Source organism: Coenobita brevimanus, chromosome 49, assembly GCF_032717465.1.
Source record: "Coenobita brevimanus isolate Jiangsu-jjx chromosome 49, ASM3271746v2, whole genome shotgun sequence".
NCBI lineage: Eukaryota > Metazoa > Arthropoda > Malacostraca > Decapoda > Coenobitidae > Coenobita > Coenobita brevimanus.
The window spans coordinates 638,325-650,829 of record NC_137002.1 but is presented as its reverse complement, the minus strand read 5'-3'; positions in this window follow the sequence as shown (position 1 = coordinate 650,829).

Sequence of the window (12,505 nt, the reverse complement as noted above, 5' to 3'; positions counted from 1 at the left end):
AAATATCAGGACCAACTTGCCTAGCCCTGGGCTTCTGCTCTCCTCCTGGGGCAACATAGGATTGGATGATGGATGGATGAACTTTTTCACTATGGTAGACAGTCTCATCATTTAACCCTTGCTACTGCCAGATTCTATTTTATTCAGCAAAGGGAAAACTTTTCGAACAAGGGTTATTGGAGTTGGTTTGTATTCCAGACATAGTGGTTTATTAACCCACTAGTGGTCAGGGTTCCTGTGTGAGGGATATTTACTAGAAGGGTACTAAGCATACTGCCTTCTGGCATTCAGCTCATTGTTGCAACTTCTATAGATTTATACCCTAGGGTTCTCTCCTTTCATATCCTTTGAAAATGCCTGTCTCTGTCCTCTGTTTAGGATGCTGGACACAAATAGGTTAAAATTGAATAAAATTATCTTGCAGCAGCAGCAAGAATAAAATGAAAAGTTTCCTTGAATTGTAGAAATTAAAGAAATTCTGAGGTTACAATTATAAACTTTTTGTAAGGTGAGCTCATGCTTTGTGGTTTGTGGAGTGGTACTAGACATTGAAACTTTTGATATTTGGTAATTGTTTGTACAAATGCTGCAGTATCGGTGACATTTTGTAATAATAAAAAAAAATATTCACTGAACATTCATGGAAAAAAATGATTAATATTAGTTTTATTGTACCGAGAACGCAGCTTTTGTGTTTTACATCACATTTTGTTAATACTGTATCGCATTAATTTTTATGTCAGCACTCAGCAGTACTGTCTTCCTGACTACCCTATTGGTGGACTGATCTGTTCCCTATCCTTAGTAATTGTAAATTGATTCATGTGTGTTTTACTGCTTGGTGTTAATGGAATAGTTTTTTGATACTGACTGTTTATTTGACCTCATGGCATATTGATAAATTGTGTACAATAAGCCCTCATTATAATATAGTTTTAATGTCCACAATAAACAACAGTGAAAATTCTCATTAAATTTACGTTACTAGCTAGAAAGTTGATTGTGCAAGTTTCCCCAATTTATACAGTAAGTTTTACAGAAGTAGTGATATTTTCAAACTCATCTCTGATTATAATGAGGACTACCTGTAATTATTTAGTTGCATTTTTCTCATTCCTGCTCCCAGAGGAATGCCTTCACAATGTGTAGCCAGTATAATCTGGCAGCCATTATGTACCTCAGCCCCCTCGATCCCTTACAAAAGGAGGATGGGGGGCTACGGAGAAAGGGAAATTTCAGCTTACAGTTCATCAGCTCTACATTTGTGAATGTGGAGCTACAATAAAAACAGCAACTGGATCCTGCCCACCCTACTAAGTAATGGGATGTACAGGTAGATTTAGACATTATTTTTCATCCATTCATCTATCTATACCTCCAGCATCCAGTCCTTTGTTTTTGTCAAAATGTAGGTTCCATGGGGCTGTGCTATTCAGTCCAAATGTAAGACGAGAGGACCAGTCACTTATCTAAGTTGGCATTCATTATCATCCTTTTTTTTTTTTCCCCCTGTTCTGTAATGGAGTGAAGCATAGTCCAGAGAGACAGGAAAAATACTGATAGAAGGTGAAACTAACTAAGGTCGGCCCAGTTAAATGGGTCACACTCTCACACACCTTTCAAGCCCCCCCTACCTCTCTTGGTGTTGTGTTAGTAGTAAGCTCCAACCATGCTTGGAATAAAAGATATTATTCATCTCATTTGAGCCATTGTGAAGCTTTTAGTATTATCTAAATAATAATGGTTTAGTCTGACAAAAAAGGGAAAAGTATGCACAGTTGCATTTGAGGTGTTACGTTGATGTAGGAGGGTTTACTGCTAAGACATTCAAACTCGAAAATGTACTCCGGAATACTGTCATCTGAAAAAAATCACCTTGACCCATTCACTGTGAGTGGTCATATTCTTAACTTTATTAACCTTTTCCCTTTTTACTTTTTCGAGTATTACCATATGTTTGGTCCTCTTTGCTTCATCCGTTCCAGTATATAGCACTGGATACCCTCTGGATTTTCTTCCTTCCCAAAACTTTATGTTATAGTGTTGTGTAGTTCATCTACAATTTTTGCCCCAGTTGCTGGCGCTGACAAGGAGCCTACATGCCATAATGCTGTGTACCCTGGGAGCAATTCTTCCTCTTATTTCCCTGCATCTTGCCATGGGGAAGGACCCTGGTGAGGTCCTGCCAAATACAAGGAGGTGCCAGTTCCCTGCATGATGAACAGTACTATACTGTATTGTACTATGGGGCATAAAAGTATCGGTGCACAGGGGATCCAATGCCTATCGAAAACATTCGATCAACTGCTGATGTTTACAGCCTGCAAGAAAAAGAAATCGCAGCTACTATCCATTGAGCTTCCACTTTTGTTGAAGTATTGGAGGATTCTATTATCGTACTTTCAAAAACTAAGAAAACATGTGATTCCTCTTGCCATGTCTCATCTACAGTGGGTCTCACGAGGTGGTGACAGCAATGGTCAGACAGTTCAGTATTATTACTTGGAAACCATGAGATGACAAGATAAGGTAAGAGGTCATGGAGGCGAGCATGTCTTAACAGTTTGTGGATGAATGTCGGATGGTTTGTGCATGATTTGATAATTACATGTGCTTGGTTGTGGTTATCATCCTGATCATACACATCAGGCACTTTTAATGTATTGCAAGAAGAGGTTAGGAGCGATCCTTTGTAGTGAGGTTGTGGCTCCATTTCCATTACTACCTTTGCCTCTGTCGGTAGGCTTGTTATAAATTGCTTTTTTGTTGAATTTTTTGGTGGTTATTAAAAGCTAAGTCAAATTTCTGTGTCATACGCTTTTTGGAGACGGCAGTATTTGAGGAAGCACGGGAGTGTTCTCAGTGCCCCTTCCTTAGCTATTTATTTTTGCATAGTACGTCTTAACATTTTCTTGTAAGCTATTAAAATCGGCTTCATATCGGCAGAGTTTACATCTCTCTCATAAAAGAGGGTGTTGTGGTGTAATGTGCTGATTAAATCGCTAAGGAAGAGATGTAAAGAATTTCCAAAGCAGCTTACAGTACGATCCTGGATGCAGAAAAAAAAAAACAAAAGCGAAGTTAATTCATATTTTCAAGTCAAGAAAAAGATTAATTTTATTTATATTTTGTTATGGAGAAATTTGTCCAGATTTTCACATTAAGGTGCAGTATATTCCTAGATTTCCACTTTCCTTTTTATTGAGCCAAAAGCGTAATAGTGAAAAAATCTAATGAAAAATCGAATAGTCTCTCTCTTGACCCAGTGCCTACCTACCTACAAGATTCCATTGAAAGCCGATAGCAAGTTTTTGATATATCTTGGCCATAGACGGACAGATAGACAGATAGAAAGACAGACAGACAGACAGATAGATAGAATGACAGACCGACAGACATATAGATAGACAGAAAGACAGACAGATTGAGAGATAGATAGATAGACACAGACACGGGTGAATACATAACCTCCTTCATCTTCACTGGCTGAGGTAACTAGGCACATAAAGCAGTCACCACATAAGCATTATCAAACCCTCCAGCATCCCACCACCAGCATCCCACAACCAGACACACACACACACACACACACACACACACACACACACAATACTTATACTATACTAGTACACATAACAGGCGAAACTTGGAGTGTGACATCCGTAGACTTTTAGAGAGCAAAATTTCTTGGTGATTTTATGGCCGATCGAAAGTTAGGTTAGGTCACTTTGGGCAGGGTTTGGTCTGATTAGGTAATTTTTGGTTGGGTTGTGTTCACTTCGACTAGATATAGACGGATTAGGTTAGATTGCTTTAGAATACGTCGGTTTTGATAGGTTTTGGGTTGGGTTTTATTTGGTTGGGTTAGGCTGGGTTAGGTTCGGTTGGATTAGGTCATTTTGGGCTTAACTGGGTTGGGTTAGGTCAGGTATGGTATGGTTAAGTGAGACTGGGTAGGATTAGGTAGGGTTAGATGAGGTTAGGCTGCGTCAGAATTGGTTAGGTTAGGTATGGGGAGGTTACGTGAGATTGTGAGGTTAACTGGGTTAGGTGAGGTTAAGTTAGATTAGGCTGGGATAATTTGGGTTGGATTAGGTCATTCGAGGTCAGGCGAAGTTCAGTTCGAGCAAATATTTATAGGTTAGGTGAGACTGGGCTAAATTAAATCGGTTTAGATATGATTAGGTTGGTTTGGGTGAGGCGAAGTTGAAATACAGAACCACAGGTGTTTATTGATAAAGTGGACTACCGCTTGAACCGATTATGAGGCACGAGTTTTGTTGACGTCATTTCATAAGCTGGTGCTTAGATTTTGCTGGATTTTCCCGCCATTGTCCTCCTGCCTGTGATCTGTCGCCTTGTTCCCACTGCATCCACAAAGATATGCTGTTTGACTTCATTCTGTACTCTGACTTGGCCTACAATTTCCATCTAACCAACTTGAATACTGAGTTGTAGCAATAGATTAATACTAGAACATGTAAGTCACAAAAAAGTGCCATTGAAGAGGAGCCGTAGCGCTACACTTTTCTGCCAATGACCCATGTGAAGTAAAGGGCAAAAGGACGAAAATCTGAGGCAAGTTACCCTGAAAAAATGTAATATAATGCAGGATAGTATGATATTCTAGGAAGTTGTGGACAGTTGAGAATTGTTTGTGAATTGCAATAAAGGGACAGGCAGACCGACAGACAGATAGAGGACAGACAGATGCAGAGAACGGAGACACGATAGGGGAGAAGAATCCTGACGTTATTATGAGTGTAGTTGACTTCATAGCATACTACATTATATTTGTGCCCTAACTTTAGTAGCATGTTTATGTATAACCAAGGTTCGTTGACAAGTAGTGAACTAACACACACACACACACACACACACACACACACACACACACACACACACACACACACTGCAACCACATACACACACACACACACACACACACACACACACACACACACTGCAATCACATCAAACGATACACCCCCCACCCACCACACACAACACATTCTCCTACACACACACACACACACACACACACACACTGCTACCACATCAATCTGTACACCCCACCCCCCCGCACACAAAGCATCCACATACACACACACACACACACACACACACACACACACACACACACACACACACACACACACACACACACACACACACTGCAACCACATCAAACCATTCACCCCCCACCACACACAACACAAACCCCTACACATACACACACACACACACACACACACACACACACACATAGTACTCTCTAGTGGTACTTGCTGGTGAGGAAATGTGTGTATGTAACTGTGATGGTGTCGGGAGGTTGCCATGGTAACACACAGGCACCTCGCACCACACACACAACACATCCACACACACACACACACACACACACACACACACACACACACACACACACACACACACACACACACACACAACACAAACCCCTACACATACACACACACACACACACACACACATAGTACTCTCTAGTGGTACTTGCTTGGTGAGAAAATGTGTGTATGTAACTGTGATGGTGTCGGGAGGTTGCCATGGTAACACACAGGCACCTCGCACCACACACACACACACACACACACACACACACACACACACACACACACACACACACACACAAGTTATTTTTGGAAAGGGCTGGTAAAGAGACCTGTATGATCATGAGCGTTAATAGAGACAGTATTAACACTCCTATAGCAGTATGACTCACTCTCAGCTGAATGCTATCGCCAAGCAGTACCTGGAATAAAATACTAGAGTTGCCCCTACTATGAGAGGGCCCGGGTACCATCTAGTGGTTATAAAAGTAGCTGGACAAGTTTCTCGTCTTGGTAGGCGTCGCTACTTGGCTGCTTTTGCTAGTGGCCGTATGACAGTGGAAGGACGAGGGTGTGTGTGTGTTGCTGTTGCATCAGTCCCCTGAAGTAAGTGTTGGCTATTTGCTGTTTTTAGTCATTAAGGTGACTACATTAGGACACAAGGATATCGCACTGACAGCCAGGAAGTATCATGGCCCAAAGAAATAATACCTATAAGGCTACTAGACGTAATTCTGATGAGACAAGGAGGATGTTAGTGTGAGGGAGATGAGGAGGCCTTGTAGTCCAGTGCTGCCGTTTTGTGGAAAATCGTCTGCTGTGGAAAAACAAATGAACGACGAGCATGTATGTGGACAGGCGGACGTCGTTGCACACTAATTGTTCACGTTATTTTGTAGGAATAATGGGGATATTGTCATGATTGGGAGGAACTAACATGTATTGTTATTCAGACCCTTCACAGTTAAACCAACGAATATGTAGCGTTTGTCTATAATACTGTCATTTAAAACAAGGAAGAATACATCGTTTAACAGTCTACCTCTACCCACCCGGCGATATCATAAAAAATATATATATATATATATTATTTACAAGACACGTGCCAACCATTAGCAGTCCACACTTGCTTTGTAATATTAAAGAAATACCGAAACAATGTTGTAAATCGTGTACAGTTGATATACTAGAAAACTTGTATGTGGATAAACTTACTTGTTTCCTGTCTTGTTATTAATCAACATTTGCTGACTTATTAACTCTCTTAATCATTTAACGTCCTTACACTTGAATCATAATAGGTCTGACATCATTAATTATACCCTCTCTTCCAGTATTCACAGTATACCAAATTTTATGGTAGTTATACCAACAATAAATCCTCTGTCATCCTGGTTACTAAACGAGAACGTGTGCAATAATGACGTCAAAACCAGTGTGGAATTCACGGCAACTCTGCCTTGTACCGCCTCAATCTTGGTGTCTCAGCACCAGTGAAATAGCAGTGTGAGTGTCGTCCTGTTGATTCTCGTGCCGATCAGACTGGTGGACTAGGTTTGCCTGCCCCCTTGTCCCTGTCCACCCAACAGTACAGTTTGGGACCTTAATGTAAACTGATAAGTGCGATTCAGATTTCAGAGGGACAGTGTGATGGAATAAAAATATTGTATGTAAGTTATTTTGTCCTGAAGCACACACACACACACACACACACACACACACACACACACACACACACACACAGTACTCTCTAATGGAACTTGCTGGTGGGGAAATGTGTTTATGTAACTGTGATGGTGTCGGGAGGTTGCCATAGTAACACACAGGCACCTCGCACCACACACACACACACACACACACACACACACACACACACATACACGTACGCGTATATTGTGGTGGTGTTCCTTCATTTTACCAAGGCCGAGATAGTCGTTTTTTGCAGCTTATTTCCGGTAGTTCAGTGATAGAAATAGACAAACTTACAGCTCTACATCATTTCCATACCACTTGTTCATGACTAGCACCATTCTAGTGTTAACCCCTTGTCACAACACAAAATTTAAGAAAGAGATTGCAATTTTACGCCAAGTTAGAGTGAACAGGGTATAGTAGTGATGCTGCAACACACGTATATTTGTCCTCTTGTTTACAGGTCAGTCCACACGCAGTCCTTAGGTCACGTCTTCCACAGAACAGGTAACACATGGACAACCAGCGTAACTAAATGGCAGACCAGAGATGGAGTGAGAGGATGAGGCACACAGGGAACAAGATAGAGATGATACTCGCAGATCCACCGAGCTGGGACGGACGACGCTAACAACCAAAAATTCGGAGTGGATACAGGTGAGAGGGGTCCTTATCGTGCAGTGGTGTGTCACAGGGTGATGATGATGATGATGAAGATGGATGTTGCTGCTGCTGATGTTGATGCTGCTGCTGCTGATGATGATGATGCAAACTCTAGAATATGGTTAGATGATAGTGATGTATTTGATGATAATGGTGATGATATTGATATAACTTCTGTACTACATTTTTAACAGTGTTGGGATGGTGATGACATGCTGCTGCTGCTGACGATGATGATGATGATGATGATGACGACGACGAGGAAGATGATGATGGTGATGATTACGACAACGAAGACGACGACGACGATGATGACGACGACGATCTTCAAGTCATTGGCTGAGTCACCTCTCCCTTTCCTTTCTGTTTAACTTCGTGTTTTGGTGACTGGGCGTGTGTGTGTGTGTGTGTGTGTGTGTGTGTGTGTGTGTGTGCTTGCATATGTTCGTGTATGTGTATCTTGGTTGATGATACCGTGGTTATTCAAATGGCAGAATTATTTCCACACATTCATAGTTTAATTTCAAGGGTAAATATTAGGCCAAGAATATAGGACCTTTTATCTATACAATTACGAGACACTTACGCAATATTCTGAAAAGCTTATTACATCCCATAGAGCACAGCACAGGGTTTCATAAGTCACTGATCACAGTCTTTTTATGTATCGTTAGGAAGTGGATGAATATGAGTGAAGTAATACATATATTTTGGTCTTTATTTGTAGGTAAGAATTAACCTCACATATTCTTTTTCATTTTAAGGATACAACATATGATTTTCTACATTTTATCACAGTAGCTCTAGGACCGGCCCTGACCGTCTGCATCTCACTAACCATATTCAGATGAGAGGTGTTGTACTCATATAGGCTTTAGAGATTATAGTGAAGCCAAGTTACGTTCTACCAGCCCCACACATTGTCACACATCATCACCCTCTCACACCACACCACCCTCCCACACCGTATCACACCACACCATACCAATCTCTCACACTACACGACACGAAATCACACTCCCACACCACACCACAAAATATCCTCCTCCCACACCACACCACAAAAAATCCTCCTCCCACACCACACCACACCACATCACACCACACAAAATTACCCTCCCACACCACACCACACCACAATATAATCCTCCTCCCACACCACACCACACATAACCACCCTCCCACACCACACCACACAAAACCACCCTCCCACACCACACCAAACCACAAAAAATCCTCCTTCCACACCACACCACACCACACCTCACACACAACTCTCCCCACACCACACCACACAACCCCCCACCACCACACCACACCACACCACACCAAGGAGTTTAACCTAAGGGGCCTGAAGCTCCCGCATCTAGTAATTCTGATATTGTTTCCAGGTAACTCCACACACACACACACACACCTCAGGTCACGTCTTTCACAGAAGAGATAACAGAAGGACAGCGAGCGTAACTGAATGGCAAGCCAGAGATGGAGTGAGAAGAAGAGGTGCACAGAGAACAAGATGGAGAGATCATATGATGCAGATCTACCGAGCAAGGACGGAACAGACTAATAATCAATGGATCAGAGTGGAGAAAGGTGAGAGGGTCCTTATCATGCAGTGGTGTGTCACAGGCTGATGGTGATGATATTGATGGTGATAATGATGTTGATGCTGATGGTGGTGATGCTTTAATATCTCAACGTATGAGGTTACAGAATGCACAGTGAGGCTGCATAGCCAGGAAATGGAAGAATATGAGTGCATTTAAGTATTTATGTAATGTGATGAATAAGGATGGAAGATTAGAGGATGAAGTGACTGGAATGATGCGTCAGGGAAGGAGGGTTGCTTATTCTCTAAAAAGCAGTGGTTAGGAAGAGGGAACTGAAGATGAAAGTATGAAAAAAAAGGGCACTGCATGCTGTGATTCCCACTTTAAAGTATGGAAGTGAAGCTTGGATCTTGTTGAAAGGACGCAAATCAAGAGTGAGAGCGGTGGAAATGAGCTACTTGAGAGGAGCATGTGGAGTTTCATAGAGAGACAGACAGACAAATGGGCAGATGAAGGAGCGTTGTGAGGCTGATGTGGATGAGATTGAAAGCGTTAAGAGAAATACTCTGAGGTGGTTTGGCCATGTGGAGAGGATGGCGAATAAGAGAATGACTAGAAGAGTGCACATGAGTTAGCTGGAAGGATAGAGGGGGATGGGAAGACCGATGATGAGATGGAGGGAAAGAGAAGAAACATATGAGTGCGATACTTGAGCTAAATGGTATAGAGGACAGTACATCATGAAGGCGATTTGCTTGGGGTCACCCCTTACGGGATTAAGGCGTCTGGCTATAGATAAACAGATATAGATAAATAGATAGATAGGTAGGTGATGATGATAATATGATATTGATGATGATGATGATGATGATGATGATGAGAATGATAATGATAATGAGAATGACGGTGTATATAATGATGATGATAATGACGACGACAGCTATGATGATGATGATGATGATGATGATGATGATCATGATGATGATGATGATATTGATGATGATTTTTGTCGACAGGTGGAAGGACGAAACAGCAGGAACTCTACCATCGGTCCAAGCATCCACGATTCCACATCCACCCATCCATCCATCCATCCATCTTGCTTGATGTTAAAAGCTAAGTCTATTTAACTTAAGTAGTACCAATTGCTTCTTCATAAGCTTTCCAGCTGTCTGAACAGATCTGCAGTAGCTTTAAAAACTTCTAAAATAACTCGGTTCTTTTGCTCAGTTGGGTACTTTTATTTTCCTTTTATCAGAACTGGCGCGGCAGATTTTGAGAAAAGTCCCTCAAGTAACTCCTATTATTTTTTTTACTAGGTTTCTAATGCTGTCCATAGATCCGTTGTTGCTTTAATAGTTTCCTAGACAACACAGTCTTGGCGCTGTTCTCTGCCACCCTATTATACCATGTCATATAGTGTTCTCGCTCGCTTGCTCTCTACCCTCGCTCGCTTGAATAATAAATCACTGAAGAAAAGGTGGTATAAAGCCCCCTAAGCCGCCATAGTATTATAACCCTCGGTATGCAGTCCGTTCCCTGCGGCCTTGTAACTTTGTGTACCCGAAGCGCTTACAAAATAACTTGCAGTAATATTCCTTTCGTAACTATACTCGTTTCACTTTAACTTGGCCTGAGTTGTTGTTGTTGTTCTTGTTACATCTTAGGCTCCTCTGGATGTGAACCCAGTGCTATGCTGAAGGACTGTCTGTGTTGTGGTGGTGTGGTGCAGGAAGTGAGTGGGTGTGCTGTGGTGTGGGGGTGCCACTTTGCAGTATGAGCACAGGGGATTGTATGTGTGTTATATTTTGTGTTAGTATTGTAGCAGGGAAGGTTGGTGTACTCGTGTCTCTGGGTTCGGTAGTGTCTGAAGGGTGTATGTCTGGTGATGGCACATGAAGGATGCTGTTTGGTAGAAAGTTTTGGCTGGCTGGGGTGTCTGTGTGTTTATGTATGTGTTTGGTAGAGAAAGTTTTGGCTGGCTGGGGTGTCTGTGTGTTTATGTATGTGTTTGGTAAAGAAAGTTTTGGCTGGCTGGGGTGTCTATGTGTTTATGTATGTGTTTGGTATAGAAAGTTTTGGCTGGCTGGGGTGTCTGTGTGTTTATGTATGTGTTCAGTATAGAAAGTTTTGGCTGGCTGGGGTGTCTGTGTGTTTATGTATGTGTCTGGGAAGTGTAGAGTCGGGTGGAGGAGGGGATATGTTGCAAAGATAATCTGTGTTGTGTTGGGCGGTTGTTTGATTTTGTTTATTTGTGGAGAGGATGATGCAACATAAGGTTACAAAGGTGGGACGGATCTTGAGCTGAAGTGATGAACTGTGTGCCTCTCGTATTCACTTGGTCTCTGAAATTAGTTACGTTTCTTGGTGTAGGCTGTTAGTACTTGTGGTCTTAGTGTCTTCTGCTATCAAGGTATTGTTTTCTGTTCTTTAAAGCTCCTTCGTGTTTGTGTTGGGTAAGATTAGGGCTTGTGCGACAGTAATTCACGGCTGTTTTAATGTATTACTTATAAGTGGAGGATGGAGTTGGGATGTATATGAGAGAGGGTGTATGTGAATTAGGGGGAGTGATGCAGAATGACAGGGGACAGGGTGGCATAGAGGCGACTTGTTTGTGGCCACCTCTTACGGGATTAAGTCGTCTGGCTATAGATAGATGGACTGACAGATAGCTTATAGTTTCCATACAGTTTGCCGAGTAGTAGCGATAGTTATCACTAGAATATGATGTTAGTCACGAATGAGTGCTGTGGAAAGGATGTAGAATTGTAGTATTGGCTGTTTCTGCTACTGATTTGCGTGACATTCTGGTATGCTTTAAATGAAACTCTGTGCCAAGTTAAAGTGAAAGGCATGTATGTTTGTGTAGGAGGAACAAGAGACAAGGAGGTATTCTGTGGCCTGTTTTCTTTGTGCTTCCTACAAGACACAATAATCGTTATGACGGGGCATTGATGGCAAGTTTGTGAGTCAGCACACACTTACGGCCTCTCATTATACAAGGTGGTCCATATATTACGCCACCCAGTTCTTGTGTGTTGCGGGCACGGCTCAGTGAACATTACCAGTATCTATCCTGCATCATTATCTACTTCCCATAACCCTCTTCAGGCTTAGCTTTATAATATAGGCTTTAATTTAGGTCCACGGATTGCATTGTGGAGAATTCCCATAACCTTTTTATGCTAAGCTGTATATCATTGTATTGTATAATCTTTTATGTCCACTGATCACAAGGCTGAGTAGTAA